Consider the following 21,752-nt stretch of genomic DNA (forward strand, 5'->3'; position numbering starts at 1 on the left):
TTCATAGGTCATTGTAAAATGTCACCTGATTAGGATTGGGTTAATTTAGGGGTTGTCGGAAGGCGCCTTTCGCAAAGCTTATTCCACGCTGTATCCCAATAAAGAAATATTAAGTAAGTGTCCCGAAAAGCAATGATCTCACTTTAAGCACTCTTTATCTCATGTTCTCGGTATTTATTGCTATTTAATTATATTTGCATTTGCACAGTTTGTTGTCTCCTGGCTGATCTTTCACTGATCCTGTGATAGTTACTGTTCTATAGATTTGCCGATTATGCCCGCTGGAAAATGAATCTCAAGGTTGTATATGGTGACATATACGTATTCTGATAACATTTTCTTTGAATGTGGACTTTTAGTGCCTGCAGCGTTTCGCAGAGGCAGGGTTTCCGGAGCCGGGGACCACAGTTACACTTCGGGCAGGGGAGCCTCGGGCCAGAGAACTGCACCACCTCCCTCCGCCGGAAGCTCTGAGCAAAGAGCCTCCCTGCAGAAGGTCGATGGTACGGTCTGAGTTGATTTAGGAATTTGGGAAGAATTCAGCTGATCTTCCAGTGCTGGGGTTCACCTCTGCTCAACTGCAGCCGTCGCCCCGCTTCGGGACCCGCGGCCGGTAAGTGGTGGGCAGGGGCTCCGGGCAAAACAATTCCCCTCTTTTCGTTAAAGTTGTTTTCTCGTCGGCAAGGGTTGAAGGCAGGGGCGTGTAGTCAGTCCGCCCTGACACCGTGAGCCGGCGTTTCCTGTGGCAGCTGAAAACATCAGGGAAACGGGGAGAGAGGGAAAAGAAAGGGCAGACAGAGGGAGGGCAGCGAGAGAGAGAGAGAGGGCAATGGAGCGAGACGGGAGGGGAGAGAGAGGGATGGAGGGGAGTGGAGAGAGTGGGAAGGAGGGAGACAAGGGAGAAAGAAAAAAGCTGAGAGAAGGGGGAGAGAGGAGTTAAATCAAGAAAAGTGGGGGGAGAGGGAAAGACAGAGAAGGCAGGAGCAATAGGAAGGAGGAGAGGGAGGAACGAGTTAATTAGGAGAGAAAGTTGGAGGGAGGGAGTGAGAGTTTAATTTCTTCTGGGAAGTTATGAGCAAACTCATTAACACCGGGGGTTGGGAGAGTGTGATTTGAGAGAGTGGACGGCCTCTGATTCCAGGGAGGATGTGGTGAAGCGGATCAAGGCACTGAGCCTGGTGTTGGGAGTTTTCTCTCAGACAGGAAGTGGGGGTCGGGATAGAGAGAGCCAGCAGCGACAGAGGTAGCAAACGGGAGGTAGTATTGAATGATAGGAGTTGTACAGAGGAAGGCGAATGGCAGATTTCTGGGAAATGCAAAATTAAGCGACCAATTGAGGATTGTAGTGGCTTGTCGCTCAGTAATGAAGGCAGTAGACAGGATTTAAATAAAATAAGTAAACAAGAGCTTAAGGTATTGCTGAGTTTTGAATGTGGCCCTGCTTCAGATACCACCAATTAGATTAACTACCGATTTGAGCAAAGCAGGGGGAGCTGTTGTGGGTGCAAAAGCTTTAAGATGCTCTTAGTATTTTGTAAAGATAGTAAGCAATGTGGCAAAACTTTGGAGGTTAAAAGGTGTGGCAGGGAGGAAAATAATGCCAGGGAATGATATTGAATGACAGTGGCTTTGGGGAGTAATCTCTGGAGTGCCTCTTCATGTATCCATGGACCAAGTTGAAAATAATTTAGTCAGGGGAAAAGTTGTGGACACTAAACATTTAAAAGGGTTTTGTGTTGGAGTTAGTGCAGATTGGTTTTGATTAAATTTGATGGGGAAAACTTTGACGGATAGGTTTCATTAGGGATAGGGTTAGTGCTGAGGTACATCCTAAGATGTGCCGGGACACATCGTTAGTGTTGTAACCCTGGGGTCATTGAGTGTTTTAGATCTTTCAACATCAGACACTCTCATGGAGGTGAGCCGGCCAGGTTTGATCAGGCCCTGGCCAGTGTCTCTCCCCCCCCACCCCCCCTCAGCATTAGTCCATGGTTCTGGAGGCTCGCTCAGAAGCCTCTGTGATGGTCCTGATGGCTCTTTTCTTTGCAGCTCCTGTAATGCCAAGGAGAGAGTAGGTTCTCCAAATCGAACAGCCAGCAAAACATCTACACCCCACCTGGATAGCATGTGCCCTCCACTCCTGTCTCTGGCACTGCTCTACCAGTTCCTGACATTTGGCTTTCTTACACTGAAACGCCTCCTCAATTCAGTCTTCCCAAGGAACCATTTATGAGTTATATCGTTCTAGTCTATGTGCCACCCCCCTGAGATGTTTTCAACGCCAGAAGTTTGGTCATGTAGCAGCAGTGTGCAGAGGTTAAAAGCAGTGTTGTAGACATGCTGGAGAACATGATTATGGCAATTATGGAGAGGGTGTTTGGCTAAATTGCAGCAACTGCAGAGGAGACCATATCTACTGCTTATGAAGTGTGTCCTGTAGGAGACGTGCGTCTGTTCTCTATCTGCATTGTATTCTGTGTTGCACATTCGTCATGGTAACTGGTCCCATGGGTGGGGTCTGGTAAAAGTGAAGGGAATAAGTTGCGTCTTCATGCTTTATTCACAGCAGTTTGCACTGAGTGCTGACAGATGTTTCTTTGGTTGACTGCTCAATTAAGCTTACAATTCATCACTTTAAGATTGTATGTTTGCTGGTTGCTTAAAAAAGGGTCAAATACATATCCCTGACTTTTGGAACAATTACTATTGGAGCCGAAGGTGCATCATACAAGTATAACAAATTTGTGGGGGTCGCCAGCAGTGGCAATTTGGTTTGGTTGGAATTGACTGTTATGCTGTATATAAGAAAGCTGTGGAAGCAGAGTGTGTTCGGGTGGAAATGGGCATTTCACGTACAGAGGCTCTGCAGAAGACTGTGTCAATAAGACCAATAAATATCCGGAATTCGGATAGTTTAAAACCAGTGCATAATTATGTAACAAAGGATTCTCTGATTGTTGATTAACTGAAGTTTATCATCTTCGCAGCACAAACTAAATGCAGGACAGACAGAAAAAAATTAAAATTATGTTTTAAAGCTGCAGGAAAAAAAACATCTGGAGATAAAAGTTATTAATGATGCCTTACAAAGTGGAATAAGTAATGTTCAGATTTTAAAGGAGGGTTGTTATTTGTTTTTACAATGGAACGCTACAAGTTTGTCAGCTGATGATCAAGAGTTTGAGCAATTTATTGAGGATTTACCAAATAAAGCTGATATTATATGTGTATAGGAAACCTGGTTGAAATCTTGTTTAAGATTGTGTTTCAGGAGATTGTACATTCTCCCTGTGACTGTGTGCGTCCCTCCCACTGTCCAAAGGTGTACCTGTTGGTGGGTTAATCAATCATTGTAAGTTGTCCAGTAATTAGGCTTGGGTTCAATCAGGGGATTGCAGGGTTGCGTGGAAAAACTGCTTAAACTGGTTAAGATGGGAACAGGCAATAAGACTCTTCCATTGGATTCAAGATTTTTATGTGATGGGAAGACACAAGTTAGTGGGAATGATACTCTAAAGGGAATATGATATAGAGAATGGGACTCCACAGGAGAGTGTTTGTAGCCCACTCCTTTTTAACATTATGATTAATGATATTTTGAGGAGTTTCTAACCTGCGGTCCACAGGTGCCTCGATTAATGGTGGGGGTCCATGGCATACAGAAAGGTTGGAAACCCCTGTATGTTGGCTCAGACATTCCCAAATCATTATATGCTGATGATGGTGCAGTGTGGAAGAGAGGAAGGAATACAAATTGTATAGTTAATTTATAAGGAAAATGTAATGCAGGCAGGTGTTATGAAGTAGAGGAATGGGGACGTCAGAGCGGGTTTAAATTTTCTGAGCTAAAGACTCAAGTTACTTGGTTTCCTAAAAGGACCATTTCACCCAGAATTGATTTCAAATTATATGGTAAATCTGTTAGTGCTGAGGTTTCTCAGTATCTGGATGTGCCTCAACAACAACCTCTTACTCAATGACATCCAAGACCAAGGAAATGAGGTGGCAGACATTCTACCCAAGCAATCACTTAAAATTAAGTTTATAAATGTCATGGTGCCTTTGCTTAAAGGAGAGATGAAAGCCATAATTAACAAGTCTATTCAATCACTGTGGGAACAAAGTGTCATAAGGAAATGAAAGGCCAGCATTTATATATAATTCAGAAGTTGATGGAAACTCAACTGGGCGATGGGTATAAAAGGAGAGAAGTTATACTTAAATATATATGTATTGGACATATTAGGTTGAATAATTCCTTGTTCAGAATTAATATGCATGATACTGGCATTTGGAGGGAGTGCTCTTGTCAAGAAATGTCATTTCATCATGTCTGATCCATTTCCCCCTCAACTAAAGAAATTCCTCCTCATCTCCATTCTAAATGGACGTCCCTCTTTTCTGAGTCTATCCCACCAAAGGAAACACCCTTGCCACATCCACTCTATTGAGGCCTTTCAACATTCGATGGGTTCCAGTGAGATTCCCCCATCTATTCTTCTGAATTCCAGTGAATACATATCCAGAGCCAGCAACTGCTCCTCATATGAGAAGCCTTTCAAACTCAGAAACCTTTTTGTGAACCTCCTCCGAACCCTCTTCAGTGTCAGCACATCCTTTCTTAGATAAAGGGCCTGAAACAATAGGGAGAAGTTGCCCGTGCAGCCTGCTCCCCCTCTCCGTGCACCTGATGAATCCAAAGGAACGGTAGAGACCGATACTGTTTGGCACCAGTGGCATCGCAAGAGTTGCCAGTCACTGTTGAACTCAATGTAGGACTATCTTAGGGACTCGAGCTCTAGATTTTTTCCTCGGGGTTAACCCCCCAAAGTCTTCCCCGTGAATGGGTATAGCCACAAGGCAGTAGAGGTTTGAGATCAGAGTCTCCCGGATGAGCTGACGAGCCCCCCCCCTGCCTGAAGCGACTGGTTTTAAGGTGCCAGTAACCCATCGTTGCCCCTTCTCCTGTCAGTAGAAACAGTGCTGCTGGGCTTAGCAGCTAAACCATGTGTGAAGGCCAGGAGCGGGACTTGGTTCTCAGAGGCTGTTTGAGACCCACGGCATGTATTCGGACAAATAGGAACACTCTTTTAAAGTAAGTGATGTCATAATTGTTGGCGTGACTGATACCGTCCTCCAGAATTACTCAGCTGACATCTCCTTCGACATCTTTTAAACAAACTGATATTCAGCCTCAACTCTCCAGTAAAACTCTGGACTGAGTGCGTGGACTTGGTTTAGAGGAATGAGGGGTGAGTCAGATTGAACATTGAGGCTGATCATCTCAAGTGACAAGAACAAGCTCACAGCAGGGTTTGCAAGGACCTCCTGTGTAACTGTTTTGCTGTGTAACTGTAACCCTCGTACATCCTTCCAGTAGCCCAGAGTGATGACAGGGTATCAGAGGGGTGTCTGACTGATCCCAGAGCTGGAGCCAGTGAACAGCTCGCCCTGCCAACTGGACGCACAGATGAAAAGCCCGACGTCACAGGGACGGAAGCAAGCAAGCGGTGACTCTGACTTGTGGTCAGAAATTAATCTGTGCATCAAATGCTTTCTTCATGGTTTAACTCAGAATTAAAGCACTGCCAAGTTGCAACTAAGACATTAAGGGGCTGCAGATTTGGAATCCCAGTTGAGTTTAGCATCTTACTCTCTTAACCCTAGTGGGTCCATACACACTATTCTGAGTGTTGAGCGGTGGAAAAGGTGATCAGCTTTATGCTCCTGGATGTCAACATGTCCGAGGATCTGAACCGGGCCCAACATTGATGCAATCACGAAGAAGTCATGCCAGTGGCTCTACTTCATTCAAAGTACATTTATTACCAAGGAATGTATCCCATCTAATTTCTGAATGGACATTGAACCTATGAACACTACCTCGCTACTTTTTATTTCTGTTTTTGCACTATTTATTTAACTTAACCGTTTAATATTTGACCTGATTCTGATGCAGTCCTCCAAGAGGACCACAACCTTGCTGTAGGGTTTGGAGGCCTGAGCTCCTTAGTGACCCAGAGAGCGATGTTGGTTGGAGTCAGGGCTTTATGCTTTGGCTCTTAGTAGGGTCACCTGTGTCAAACAGGTCAAAGGGTAAAGGCCAAACTAAGAGTGGGCCACTGGTCCACCAGGTTTGGGCGTTAAGCTCAGGGCTAACAAAATAAAATTGGGGCAGGGCCTTTCTCACTTTATCCTTTAAAATTCCTTTTCAAATCGGTCTGGCATTTCGATCGCTGAAACCTCTGGCATTCTTCATTCTCAGTATAGTAGACAGGCCTCACTTTCACTCACCTCTATTGAGCCTCGAGCTCACTTGCCTCTTTTTATTTGATTTAATTTATGTTATAGTCTTTGTTTCTCCTCTCCACACCCTGTAGCACATTGGGTGGCAACCTTGCTGTTTGGTTAGCATTTTGTCTGATTTTTATGAGGTGCCAACTCGATGCTCGGCCCAGCACAAATGGAAAGCGTGCAAGGAGCTGGCCTGATTCGAACCTGGGACCATTTACCTCAAAGCCTGGTGCTGATACCACTACACCACCAGCCAGCTCTGTATGCAATTATAGATTTTATTATTATGCATCGCCATGTACTGCTGCTGCATAACAACAAATTTCACATATGCCAGTGATGTTAAACCTCATTCTGAAGATTTCCAGATCTGTAGGATATTATGTTCTTTTCTTGAAATTTGTTGTTTTGTGGCAGCAGTACATTGCCAAGATGTAAAACTATTTGAAATTACTAAATAAATAAATAAATAGTATAAAAAATAGGAATAACAAGATAGTGTTCACGGACTGTTTAGAAATCTGATGGTAATGGGGAAGAAACTGTTCCAAAAACATTGAATCTGCATCTTCAACCTGCTCCCCAGGGGCAGTTACAGTGGTAGAAACGGTGGTAGTAACCAGCTCTGCAGTGGTAGTAACAGTGGTAGCAAATGAGGAAATCTGCAGATGCTGGAAATTCAGGCAACACACACAAAATGCTGGTGGAACACAGCAGGCCAGGCAGCATCTATAAGGAGAAGCACTGTCGACGTTTCGGGCCGAGACCCTTCGTCAGGACTAACTGAATAGAAAGATAGTAAGAAATTTGAAAGTAGTGGGGGGAGGGGAAAATGTGAAATGATAGGAGAAGACCGGAGGGGGTGGGATGAAGCTAAGAGCTGGAAAGGTGATTGGCGAAAGTGATACAGAGCTGGAGAAGGGAAAGGATCATGGGACGGGAGGCCTCAGGAGAAAGAAAGGGGGAGGGGAGCACCAGAGGGAGATGGAGAACAGGCAGAGTGATGGGCAGAGAGAGAGAGAGGGAGAGAGAGGAAAAAAAACAACTAAATATGTCAGGGATAGGGGAGGAGGGGCATTAACGGAAATTAGAGAAGTCAATGTTCATGCCATCAGGTTGGAGGCTACCCAGCCGGTACATAAGGTATGGTTTCTCCAATCTGAGTGTGGTTTCATCTTGATAGTAGAGGAGGCCATGGATAGACATATCAGAACGGGAATGGGACGTGAAATTAAAACGTGCGGTCATTGGGAGATACTGCTTTTTCTGGCGGACCGAGTGTAGATGTTCAGCGAAACGGTCTCCCAGTCTGCATTGGGTCTCACCAACATATAAAAGGCCACACCGGGATCACCGGACGCAGTATACCAAACCAGCCGACTCACAGGTGAAGTGTCGCCTCACCTGGAAGGACTGTCTGGGGCCCTGAATGGTGGTGATGGAGGAAGTGAAAGGGCAGGTGTAGCATTTGTTCTGCTTACAAGGATAAGTGCCAGGAGGGAGATCGGTGGGAAGGGATGGGGGGGAATGAGTGGACAAGTGAGTTGCGTAGGGAGCAATCCCTGCGGAAAGCAGAAAGGTGGGGGAGGGAAAGATGTGCTTGGTAGTGGGATCCTGTTGGAGGTGGTGGAAGTTACGTTAGGCCTGGAGACTGGTGGCGTGGTAGGTGAGGACAAGGGGAACCATATCCCGAGTGGGGTGGTGGGTGGATGGGGTGAGGGCAGATGTGCGGGAAATGGAAGAGATGCATTTGAGAGCAGAGTTGATGGTGGAAGAAGGGAAGCCCCTTTCTTTAAAAAAGGAAGACATCTCCTTCGTTCTGGAATGAAAAGCCTCATCCTGAGAGCAGATGCGGCGGAGACGGAGGAATTGCGAGAAGGGGATGGCATTTTTGTAAGAGACAGGGTGGGAAGAGGAATAGTCCAGGTAGCTGTGAGAGTCTGTAGGCTTATAGTAGATATCAGTAGATAGGCCGTCTCCGGAGATGGAAACAGAAAGATCAAGAAAGGGGAGGGAGGTGTCGGAAATGGACCAGGTAAATTTGAGGGCGGGGTGAAAGTTGGAGGCAAAGTTAATGAAGTCAACGAGCTCAGCATGCGTGCAGGAGGCAGCACCAATGCAGTCGTCGATGTAGCAAACTGCCCCCCAGTGGCAGTAACATGATGGCTTGTCCTGGGTGATGAGGATAGCCCACAATGACATAATTCAAACAAAACTTAACGCCGTTAGTGCAAGTTGACGAATATCTAGTCTGAGGTAGTGTTGGAGTGTTTCTGGTTGGTTCAGGAACCGGATGGCAGTGGGGCAGAAGCTGTTGAACTTTGAGGTGTGTAACTTCTGATCAAGAAATGGGCACGGCCCGGTTGGTGGGGGAAGCTGATGATGGATGTCACCTTACTGAGACTGAACTGCTGCCAGAAAACAGCAAATTTCACGACGTACGTCAGTGATTCCCACCACCGCCTGTAAGGAGTTTGTACGTTCTGCCCACGAACACGTGGCTTTCCTCCGGTTCTCTCCCACACTCCGAAAACATACGTGTCAGTAGGTTAATAGATCACGTCGGTGTAATTGGGCGGTGCGGGCACGCTGGACCAAAAGGTCCGGTTACTGCGCTGGATCTCTGAATAGTAAATGGCCGTGTGGGTGAGTTGCACTGAAGGGCCTGTTTCCATGCTTGGTGGGTGCTGCGGTCGGCACGGATGACTTGGGCCAAAGGGACACTACGAAACACGACTGTCCGGTATAAAAACATTCAGAAGATCAGGCGGCGGGGAAGAGGGGCACGTCCGAAGCCCTTTATCAGAACTCAGAAGGGCTGAGCAACAAACAGTCTGCCAGAGGAACTTGGCAAGCTGAGCAGCGTCTGCAGGGGAAGAGGAAAGATGGCTGCACACTTGGTCGCAGTGGCCTCTCCAGGCCCAACAAAACAATGCAAATCTGTACTGTAAGCATTTTTCTTGCGATCACGAGACTGCGTTGGACATTGATAGCATAAAATACTGCAAGTCTGGTTCACGGGATGTGCGTTCATTGGTCCAGTGATCAGGCCGCGGTTGAATCGGGTTGCTGGGCAGCACAGCTCAGAGGGCCAATAGAGTCTATTCCACTCTGTACCTCAAAAAATAAATAATAAACCTGATTCTCATTCTGATATGTGCAGCGCATGTTCTTCCCTACACAGAGAATGGTAAGTGCCGGGGTGGAGGTGAAAACAGAGATCTTTAGATAGGCGTATAGGTACGCAGGGAGTGTCAGGATATAGATCAGGTGTTAGCAGAAGAGATTGAGTTTTACAGACGTCCCACCCTGCAAAAACTCATTTCCGGGAGGTAGCACCATTGATTTGCGGGAGACTCCCGGGAGAGGTGGGATGTCTCCAATAGAGTCACTCCTTAGCAGCTAGCCAGCTAGTTTAAATAACGTTTGCTATGCTAATGAATGAATGACACCTAGTAAACTCACCTTAACATGTCTTTTACAGTGATTTAACCCACCATGGGCAATAGAAAAGTCACTGTTGCAAACAGTGCAGCAAGCAACATTGTCATTATTTTTGACCCCTATCAGGCAGGGGTACACTTTAGTGTAGTCTGAGGTGAAGTACGTGTTATATTTCCTTTTTGTTTTGGAACACTCTTGCCATGTCTGTCTCTCTGTCTCTTACTCTCTTTCTGTCTGTCTCTCAGCAAAATCGATTTCCAGGATATTTTGTGTAATTTGTGGGCGTCAGGGAGCCGCTATCAATATGCGAGAGACTCCCGGAGCTTTCAGGAGAGGTGAGATGTCTAGCTTAATATTGCACTGTGTTGTGGGCTGAAGGGCCTGTTCATGTGCTGCATTGTTTTATGTTCCATAATGGCTGAGTGGATCATAGGAGTCTCCCTACCGTCATCGGGGACATTTATCAGGACCCCACCCATCCATCCAGCATCCTCTTTGACTTTCTACCATCAGGTGGGAGCCTGATGCATAGAGACAAGAACGGACAGGATGGGGAACAGTTTCTTCCCTCAGGCCATTAGGCTTCTGAACTCCCTGCTGCATCGCATTCGAAGTGTCGCCAGTTAATCTGTTCTAAACTTTACAGTGTTGTATACACTGTAGTTTATTTATGTGCAATCCATCTGGAGATTTAATTCTTACTTTCCTAAATTATTTTGTGCTGTGTATACTACTGTGCTTTACCCTGGTCTGGAGAAACGTCGTCTCGTTTGACAGTATATGTGTATATAGTTAAATGACAATAAACTTGACTTGTTATTGAATCTGTTTCCAATGACTGAACATTCCAAATCAAGCAAGCACATTTCCAGCATCTACAGATTTCCTCTTCTTTGTGATTTGATGACTGCTTTAAAAAAGCCTTCCTCTTCTCCACCCTCTGTCTTGGCAACCCTTTTCCACAGCCTGGCAACTATCCCGAGAGAGTTGTGGAGCACAGGGCTCCTGTGCAGGCCTGCCTTCCTACAAATCTCCAAATCGGGCTCCCTAAATAATGTGTCATCTTGTTGGAATCGCAGGCTTGTTGTGGGGTTGTCGTCGCCTGTTCCTGCAGAGCAATGCAGCTGGTTTTCTTTCTGTTATTTGTCTGCATATGTTCTGATATCTGATCAAAACCACTCCCTGTGGTTTCTCTGGGCCTGTACTCAATGGAGTTTAGAACAATGGCGGGTGGATCAAATATTGAAAGGTTTGAGTGGATGTGGAGGGGATGATTCCTGTGGTGGGGGAGTCTAGGACCAGAGGGTTACAGCCTTGGAATAAAAGAACGCCCCCTTTAGAATGTAGAGGAGGAGGAATTTCTTTAGCCAAAGAAGGCGAATCTGTGGAATTCATTGCCACTGACAGTTGTGGAGGTCACAAACACGAGGAAAGTCTGCAGACACTGGAAATCCAAGGCAGCACATGCTGGTGGAACTCAGCAGGTCAGGCAGCATCGATGGAGGGGAAAAGTCAGCCAACATTTCAGGCCAAGGCCCTTCATCAGGGAAGCCAAATCATTTAGTAAATTTTAGGGCAAAGGTTGATTAGTCAGTGTGTCAAAGGTTATGGACAGGAGAATGGGATTGGGAGGGGTTGTAAATCTGCCCTGATGGAATAGTGGAGCAGACCAAGCCCTGTCCCACCCCCCCCCCCCCAACTGTAATTCCCACTGCTCTTTTTGCACTGCCAGGGTAACCGGAGGGTGTCTGTAACTGATGTATCGGGTGAATGGGCAGGAGAGTGGACCTGTTTCATGGAACTGTGGCCATCTGCATAATTGGAACGTTTGACAGTCAAAGTAAACACTCACGTTCAGCAACCAGATACTAGAGAATTGAGGAAATCTAAAAATAATTCACGGCAGATTAGGTTGAGGGTATGAGTATAGGATTAAGGTAATGACTGTGCATTGCCCCTGTCGAGGTAATAGACTTGCTCTTCACTGGGTACTGCAGCCTCACCAGGGTACGCAGCACTCTGCGCAATGTGGGTCACTTCCCATTGCTTGGGAGCTACCTCACAATGAAGGTGGCACAGTTAGCGTCCCGCTTTACAGTGCCAGCCAAGGCACTGCAGATTGAGGTTCAATTCCTGACGCTGTCTGTAAGGAGTTTGTCTGCTCCCCCCTATGACCGCGCAGGTTTCCTCCGCGTGCTCCACGTTTCAGAGGTGTGCAGGTTATGGTGAGTAAATTGTGTGGGCACGCTACTTTGGAAGCGTGGCAACACTTGCGGGCTGCCCCGGGACTGTGTTGGTCGTTGACCGAAATGACGTACATGAGACAAATAAAACTAATCTTTCTCTAGGAAGACAATAATGATAAAATTCTCTGTGACCTTCTCCGTGGCTTTAGCAGTCTGAGGAGAAGATTATTAATATCAGAGTTGGCTATCACTGCTATATCTTGTGAAATCTGTTGTTTTACAACAGCAGTTCCGCACAAAACAAAAAAAGTACTATAAGTTACTGAAGGGTCTTGGGCTAAAAATTGGACTGTATTTTTCTCCTGGGCAGCTGAGTTCCTCCAGCATTTTGTGTGTTGCTTGGATTTCTGCAGATTTTCTCCTGTTTACTATGAGTTTCAATCCGGTTCAAGATGTCACTGGTGAAGCAGAGCGACGACTTCCTGGTATCATACAGAACTATAACTGTATGAATCACACTTTTTCTTAGATACAGTCACTACAATTGATAGCCCTTGACTTCCCTTTTGGAGATGAGCTTTTGAAACACCTGTAGGATTTGCCATTTTTGCGGTGTGAAGTCTCGAAGGTGCAGAAGGGTTACAGCTTGGTGTGTGCGGTCCAAATTGAGGCAAAGGGTCCCAGGCCAGAGAGTGAGGAATGAGTGCGGATGGCCATTGCTGGTGGACTTGGAGGCGGTTTGATGTGGCAGAACTGAGCGACGCAGAGTCAAGGTGCCATGGTGCAGGCCCGGGTCCCAGAGTGAGAAACGACTTGAGGTTTGGCAAAGTTAAGCGCGGGGCCAGATTGAATAGGTTGACGTGCCAGGGCCAGAGGCGATGGATGGGCTGGTTCCGATCACTGCTTTGTAAGGTTTACTCATCTCTGCACCGAACTGAGGCTGTGGCCTGCAGCTGACGGGCTCCTGGATCGGCTGCGCTGATGGCTTTGTGGCTGGGAACTCACTTTCATGAACTTCGGTTGTTTGTTTCCATGATTTGATTTTTTTTCCTGCACGTTGGCTGTCTGACAGTCTCTTTTTTAATGGGTTCTATTGGGTTTCTTTGTTTTGTGGCTGCCTGTAGGGAGACAAATCTTGAGGTTGTATATTGTATACGTACTTTGACAATAAATGTACTTTGAACTTTGAAGAACTATGTATTTTTTAAAAAGAGCAAAACACTGAGGTGGTTGGTGTTCATGGTATTATGGACTGTTCAGAAATCTGATGGCAGTGGAAAAGAGGCTGTTCCTAAGATGTTGAGTGTGGTCTTCAGGCTCCTGTACCTCCTGTCTGATGGTAGCCTTGAGAAGAGGACGTGTCCTGAGTGATGGGGGATGGAAGCTCCCTCTGGAGGCTCTGCTTTTTGAAGATGTCCTTGGTGGTGGGGCGGGTTGAGTCAACAACTCTCTACGGCCTCTTGCGATCCTGTGCAGTGGCGCCAGGTGTTCCAGGCCATTTTGCAACCAGTCAGAATTCTACTTCAAGCCCGGTACTATGCTCCTGGTCTACAAGGCAGTAGTGATCACTGCCCTCATCTTCTCATCTCCCTTTCAGACCTGGGAAACCTGCAGGCACATCAAGATGCTAGAGAGATACTACTAATGGTGTCCCCATCGGCAGGGTGAGTACACTATGCCCAACATCACGTCTTCGTCGATTAGAACTTATGATGAGTTTCTTATTTGGATACGGAATTGATCTTGTGGTGGGAGACAGAGGGTAGAACACAGTACAGTACAGGAACAGCGCTCTCCCCACAATGTCTGTGGTGAACATTATGCCAAATTTGGAGAGGGCCCAGAGGAGGTATGCCAAATTACGAGATTCTTATTCCTGGGATCAATCTCCCTCTCTCACCTTAAATATATGTCCTCTTGTATTTGACACTTTTACTCTGTGGTGATAAAGATTCTAACAGTCTAACCAATCTATATCCACTCATGATCTTATGAGCTTCTACTGGACCTCCCCTTGGCTCCCGCTGGGCCTCCCCCTGATTATTGACTTCAGGCTGAGGAATCGGGTCTGTGGGTCAGTCTTCATCAGAGGATCAGAGGTGGAGAGGGTCAGCAATTTTAAATTGTTGTTATTTTGGAGAACTTGTCCTGGACCCAGCATGCAAGTACAATTATGAAGAGGGTATGGGAACACCTCTATTTCCTTCGGAATTTGCTGAGATTCAGCATGGCATCAAAAACTTTGGCAAACTTCTATAGATGTTTGGTGGCGGAGGCTGTGTTGTCAGTTTGCATCACTACCTGGAATGGAAACACTAATGCCTTGAATGAAAAATTCTCATTTCATTTTCATTTTAAATCTTTTTTTTATTGATTTAAAATTTTACGAACAGTAGTAGATATGGACCAGTTCATTATGGCTAAAGCCCTCCCCACCAATGACTACATCTACACGGATTGTTGTTGCAGGAAAGGGGCATCTGTCATCGGAGACCACCATCACTCAGCTCTCTTCTCGATTCTGCCATCAGGAAGATGGTACAAGAGCCTCAGCACTCACACTGCCAGATTGAGGAAGTTATAACCCCGCAACCATCAGGCTGTTGAACCAAGGGAATAACTTCAGTCAACTTCATTGAAATGTTTCCACAAACTATGATTCACTTCCAATGACTCATCATCTCAAGTTCTTGATATTTAAAGCTTATTTATTATTCTTCTTTTTGTATTTGCATGGTTTGGTGTTTTCTGCACACTAGTTGGTGTGGCCTTTCACTGATTTTTTGAGGATGCCCGCAAGAAATGAATCTCAGGTTTGGATATAGCGACATGTATGCACTTTGTACCTCAAACGTCAAACGCGCTCTGGAGATGCCTATGTTAATGTTTTAGGCCGAGGCCCTTCATCTGGAGACGATTAAAATCATGTCTGTCATCTCCATAGCCACAAAGCCAAGGCAGAACTGACTCATGCTCCTTCCCCAGGGAAGTTCTGATCAACAGTGCCCAGTGAACACACTCTGCACTGGAAACATCAGTTTTGTGGCAATCGCTTTGTAATAAAACCGAGAAGACAAAAGCTGATGGGAAGTTCCCATTTCACATTGAAGAAGGGACCTGTTGCTATGGTGATGTACCATGAGCTGTAAACAGGGTTGAGAACCGGTTTCTCGAGTTTATTATTGATATCCAGACCTTTGAAGCAGCTTGTTGCTCTCCTCTTGGGTTTCCTATGCTCCAGGATAAGATTACAATCTCCAGGAATTTGTTTTATATTTCAGATGTAGCCAAAGGGGGGGGGGGGGGGGGGGAAGGTAAATATGAAGATAAACTAGCAATAATATCAAAGAGGATGCCAAAAGTTTATTTCAGATGTATAAGGAGTAAAAGAGAGGCAAGGGTAGATATTGGACCACTGGAGAGGTAGTAATGGGGCACAAGGAAATGGTGGACAAACTCTAAGTATTTTGCATCAATTTTAACTGTGGAAGACACTAGCAGTATGCCGGGAGGTCAAGAGTGTCAGGGCACAGAAGTGAGTGCAGTTGGTATTAATGGGGAGAAGGTCATGAGTCACAAGTTCTTTGTCAAAGCGTGTAGCCATATACAACTCCAGATAGCCAAGCAACAAAGAAAGGATATGAAAGCTGTTCAGAGAGAAACAAATGTTCCCACCCCCCTCCATAAAAAGAATGGCATCCTAATCATCAATCTACCAGAACCCTACTCTCCCCCGCCCCCCACAAAACAGAACAGGATCATCGACCTCCAAAAAAACCTCTTCCCTGCACAAACAAAACTAACTGAACACGACAACACATCAGTCCCCAAACACCCTCCCTTCGCACAACAAAACAGAAAAGGAACAGGCAATTTTTCTTTCTTTGAAAAAAAACCTGATATAAAAACTGTGAGTCTGAACAAAGTCCAGTCGGTGCTTGGAAAACTGAAAGGTCTGAAGTCACCTGGACGAGATGGACTACACCCCAGGGTTCTGAAACAGGTGGAGGAAAAGATTGTGAAGGCATTAGTAATGATATTTCAAGAAGCACTTGGTTCTAGCATTGTTCTGGAAGACCGGAGCATTGTAAATGTCACTCCAGTCTTCTAGAAGGGAGAGAGGCAAAAGGAAGGAAATTATAGGCCAGTTGATCTGACCTCAAGTGGTTGGGAAGATGTTGGAGCCGATTGTTAAGGATGTGCTTTCAGGGTACTTGGAGGCACATGGTAAAATGGACTAAAATCAGCATGGTTTCCTGAAGGAAATCTTGCCTGACAAAGCTATTCTTTGAGGAAATAGCAAGCAGGATAGAGAAAGGAGAATCGGTGCATGTTGTGTACTTGGATTTTCAGAAGGCCTTTGACAAGGTGCCACACATGAGGCTGCCTAACAAGATAAGAGCCCATGGAATTACAGGAAAGGTACTAGTGTACAAAGAGGATAGAGTACTGTTACGTACCCCGTAACTAGGTGTCTTACCAGCAAAGATAGAAGTATCCGTTGGAGTCTGGTGGTACGATTTTCAACAGTGTTTACTAGTAAAATATACAAATCAATATCAATGCAAATACACAGATAATACACGTTAGCAATGCTAAACCTAAAAGTGTGGGTATAATAATAATAATAATCAATAATAAGCAAGCTCTATCATTGTCTAGGGGATAATGAATTGTCACATGGAAATGTAAAGTTCAGTTCATGCAGGCTGAGGTAGTTGTTGGTCGATGAGTTGTAATTGTTGGAGAGAGAGAGAGAGCGAGAGAGAGAGGGCGATCAGACAGTGACAGCTATTGTCTTTCAAACCTTCCTTTACGATCTTGACCCATCAATGTGTGGTTGTGGCCATTCAAGCGTGACCCCTCTGTCCTTTAACTAGACCGTTCTTCCGTGGTGGACTCGTCACCCAGGCAAGGGTGGACACACACTCAAGCCCCCACCGGCCTCGCTATAACCATTGTGAGTGAAATTGACTGATCGGTTCGGTCCCCGATGCTCCACACTTTCTCGTGGGTTTCTGATGCTCACTAGTGTGTCTCCTGGTGCGTCTGAGGGATGTCACCCCAGACCTCACTTTTATCCCCACTCACGAGGTTTCAGGTGTCAAATCAGGTTTGAATGACTTAATCCATCAAACCAGCCCACTCCGGCTGTCCACTGAGGAATTTTAATGAACAGAATAGTACCAAGTAAACAGCCCTCTCCAGAGCCGTGAGTCTTACAGGAGTCATAATATGGTCTCTCTCCCCCGGTGTTATCAGCAGCAGATGTTCCCACTTGTTTTCCTCTTATCTGTCTCTCTCTCTCATTCTCTCTCATGAGCAGTGTGGTAACAGTAACAGTTTGAGATTCTTCCAGGGGAGGGGGACATGGGCAACCTTGCACCCTTCTGCCCATCAGAACTGTTCATCCTTTGTAACACCCCCATCCTTCTAGGAATTTTCACCAGAGGGGAAAATTAACTAATACAGCGTCTTACAGAATTACAGAATCTAACAAAATACAGAAGTGTTTTTAACTATAAAACAATACAAATATACTTTCACTTAGCATCTAGATAAACAGTCAGCGATTACATTGTCACTTCCTTTAATATGGTGTATCTTAATATTTTAAAAAATCCTGTAGCATCAGACTCCAATTTAATAACCACCTGTTTTTATTCCTTTTCGTCAGCAAAAAAAACTAAAGGGTTGTAATCTTAGCTTGAAGGTATATTACAAAATGTGAACTAATGCATGTGTGATTATACTGTAGTACATTACAAAAGTTTGTGCAAATACTAATCTTTATTTTACTTTTAAACTTAACAGTCAATCTTCCATGATGTTGTCTTTATTAATTACATGCTTTGTCAAATTCCCTCAAAACCAGATCCTGTTATTTAAAATGGCAATTTTGTCAACCTTTGCCCCTTTTCCATTTAACTCTCACATGGTTAGCTTGCTCACCAATGTGGAATAGGCCTTTGGATGCTCCTTTCATAGGAGTATTCTTATCACCAATGTTTTCCAAACTCAGCCTATTTTCTGAACTTCCACACAATCCTTTATTTTTGAGCAAGTCATTAATTTTATCTTCAGGACCCTTCATTCTATTTGTTTTCAGTTTAACATCTGCAAGTTGTTTACCTTTAAATTCCAAAACAAACAGTAATTGATTCCCAGGCACCTTGTTAACAAGCCATTGTTCCTTCAGCCTGGTTACTGCTTCTAAAACCAATCCAGACTTTAAATTTTCTTTATTCAATTTAGGAACAACACTTTTCCCTTCTCCAATAATATTCACATCACCACCTTTCATCTCCTCACTAACTTTTAACACACCTTCTAATACAAACAACTGAGAATTCTCACTTTCCACTGGTACCAAGGTTAACCCTTTCTTCACTGAACCAAGTCCATCTGACCCAAAAGGACTGCATTCCTTTTCAACTAAATCAGATACCTCAGACTTCTCCTGAGTTTCAATACTAGGTTCAGTACCATGTGCATCCACATCTTGAACACACTCAAATGGGACATCTACCTCTTCCAGGCTTTCCATACCAGTCCTTCTTTCAAATTCCAAGTTCCCCTGATCCTCCCAGTTACTCTCTGGGCAATTCCCATCCAGAGTAAACTCAACCCTGTGGGTTAAAACAACTTCATCTGCTAACCCAGCAGACTCCTTCAAGGTAAAGGCATCCTTTTCATCTAGGACTGCCCCTATATCATTATCGGGAACACATTTAAATTTTTCAACTTCAAACAGTTCTGTCAAGCCAGACAGATCATCCATGTCCAACCTTGGACCTTCTAACAGCCTTATCTGTTTCTCATTTTTACTCTGTGCCTCTACAAAGTCCCTCCTGGCTAAGGGTAGGTCTACCTCCTCTCCTTTACTCTCTTTCACCTCCCTATTCTCCGCTTCACCATCCCCTAACCCCTCTTGGTACAGGGTCGGTAAAAATGTCTCAGCCAAATCAACACTGGACTCATTTAAACTGTCCTCTTTCTCAGCCGCCTTTCTCGACATGCTGCGAGTGATTGCGCATGCGGGATAGATCTTAGAATCCAGGGGCGGATCCTCAGCACTCACAGATTTGCTCGTTAATTTCACTGCTGAACACACGTCACCACCTGCTAAATCATTACCAAGAGGAATGTCCACGTCGTCTCTCGGTAATTCTGACCGCACCCCTACTTCGACTGGTCCAGATACCAGGTCACATTTTAAAATGATCCCATGCAAAGACACAGCTTCTGTCCCTTTTCCTATACCTCTTAAAACTATCTCTTCAGTCTCAGGACCAAAATCTAGCACTTTACTTAGGATCAATGACTGATCAGCCCCAGTATCTCTCCAGATCCTCACTGGAAATGGGGTTTCTCCCTCTTTCACAGACACTGTCCCTTCTGAAATAAATTTCTCATGCCCCTCTCGTATTTTATCTACCTTGGCCTTTCTCACTGATTTGCTGATTGACACAATACACCCTGTAGGGACTGCCGTTTTCCCTTTTCCTGTCTCCTTCTTCGGAGCAAAGCACTTAGATGCAATATGACCAACCTTTCCACAATTATAACAGGTCAAGCCAGGAACCTTCCTGCCAGCCTGCTTTTCTTCCTCCTTACCTTTACCACCGGCTCCCGGCTTATTCTCTACCTTAGCCAGTGGACTTTCTTTACCGTCCCTATTGCCTTTCTTGTAACTCTTATTTGAGGAAAACTTTGTCTTGTGGGTTAGGGTATATTCATCTGCGAACCTAGCAAATTCTGATATAGACTTATTCGGCTTCTCGTTCAGATACATCCTGATACCTGAAACACACCCTTTAAATTCCTCAATCAGAATTAACTCTCTGAAACAATGGAAATCCTCCTCCACCTTTTCTGCAGCACGCCAACGATCCAAGAGCGCACCCTTTTCATAGGCAAACTCTGCATACATCTGATTCCACACTTTCTTTAAATCTCTGAACTTTTGTCTATTTGCCTCAGGTACCAACTCATAGGCCCGAAGGATAGCCTGCTTTACTTCCTCATAATCTACAGACTCGTCCATGGACAATGCCGCATATGCCCGTTGAGCCTTACTTTTTAATGCACTTTGTAACAACGCCACCCACTGATCTCTGGGCCACTTCTGATTCACTGCCACCTTTTCAAAATGCAAGAAGTAACTATTAACATCCATCTCCTCGAACGGAGGTACTAACCTAAACTCCCTACTAACATTAAACTTCTCTCTTGAGCCTTCCTCTGGGTCTTTTCCCTGTTGCTTTACCCTCTCTATTTCCAGCTCATGTTGCCTCTCTTTCTCCCTTTCCTTCATCTGCCTTTCAGCTTTCTTTTCTTCCTCCTCTGCTTCCAGCTGTTTTAACCTAAGTTTATGCGCCCTCTCCTTTAGCTGGAGCTCATACTCCCTTTTCTTCTGCTCTGCGTCCAACCTTAATTTTTCCAACTCTAACTGAACCACCCCAACAACTGGTTTCTTTTCAGGGATAAGTTCCAATACCCCCGGCGTGGACACATCCTCGGATATATAAAACTGGGCTATGGCCCTCTGTATCTCCCACTTTTTCATTGACGACTTCACCTCTGTGAGATTTAAACCTTTCGCAATATTCACCAAGTCCGTCTTTGTGGCATCCTCTAGCGCCTTCAAAGTCGGGTTTTGTATAAGTTCGTCTACATCCATCTTTGCTGGTTTCCCATCTGGTTACCCACGCAACTAGAATAAATAATGGACTTACAGCCTGATTCACTGGCCCCCCCAATTTGGTATCAAATCCTGGATGAGCCCCCAATTTGTTACGTACCCTGTAACTGGGTGTCTTACCAGCAAAGATAGAAGTATCCGTTGGAGTCTGGTGGTACGATTTTCAACAGTGTTTATTAGTAAAATATACAAATCAATATCAATGCAAATACACAGATAATACACATTAGCAATACTAAACCTAAAAGTGTGGGTATAATAATAATAATCAATAATAAACAAGCTCTATCATTGTCTAGGGGATAATGAATTGTCACATGGAAATGTAAGGTTCAGTTCAGTTCATGCAGGCTGAGGTAGTTGTTGGTCGATGAGTTGTAATTGTTGGAGAGAGAGAGAGAGCGAGATTGAGAGGGCGATCAGACAGTGACAGCTATTGTCTTTCAAACCTTCCTTTACGATCTTGACCCATCAATGTGTGGTTGTGGCCATTCAAGCGAGACCCCTCTGTCCTTTAACTAGACCGTTCTTCCGTGGTGGACTTGTCACCCAGGCAAGGGTGGACACACACTCAAGCCCCCACCGGCCTCGCTATAACCACTGTGAGTGAAATTGACTGGTCCCCGATGCTCCACACTTTCTCGTGGGTTTCTGATGCTCACTAGTGTGTCTCCTGGTGCGTCTGAGGGGTGTCACCCCAGACCTCACTTTTATCCCCACTCACGGGGTCTCAGGTGTCAATCAGGTTTGGATGACTTAATCCATCAAACCAGCCCACTCCGGCTGTCCACTGAGGAATTTTAATGAACAGAATAGTACCAAGTAAACAGCCCTCTCCGGAGCCGTGAGTCTTACAGGAGTCATAATATGGTCTCTCTCCCCCGGTGTTATCAGCAGCAGATGTTCCCACTTGTTTTCCTCTTATCTGTCTCTCTCTCTCATTCTCTCTCATGAGCAGTGTGGTAACAGTAACAGTTTGTGATTCTCCCAGGGGAGGGGGACATGGGCAACCTTGCACCCTTCTGCCCATCAGAACTGTTCATCCTTCGTAACAGTACCGAGTGTGGATAGAGGATTAGCTGATTGGCAGGAGGCAAAGAGTGTGAATAAAGGGAGCCATTTCT

General features: G+C 45.2%; 1 protein-coding gene across 2 annotated transcripts in view; it reads left to right on the plus strand.

Annotated features, from left to right (window-relative positions):
- The first annotated feature begins 371 nt into the window (after nt 1-371).
- Nucleotides 372-21,752, plus strand: part of LOC132396902 (phospholipase D1-like) — a 176,501-nt gene continuing 155,120 nt past the window's right edge. Inside the window, exon 1 of one of the 2 annotated variants that reach the window (XM_059974974.1) lies at nt 372-613. The gene's annotated coding sequence lies outside the window, so the exon portion shown is untranslated. Of the gene's footprint in view, nt 614-10,006; nt 10,074-21,752 lie in introns of those variants that run through there. The other variant, XM_059974975.1, reaches the window with a different exon arrangement.

Source organism: Hypanus sabinus, chromosome 7, assembly GCF_030144855.1.
Source record: "Hypanus sabinus isolate sHypSab1 chromosome 7, sHypSab1.hap1, whole genome shotgun sequence".
NCBI classification, from domain to species: Eukaryota; Metazoa; Chordata; class Chondrichthyes; order Myliobatiformes; family Dasyatidae; genus Hypanus; species Hypanus sabinus.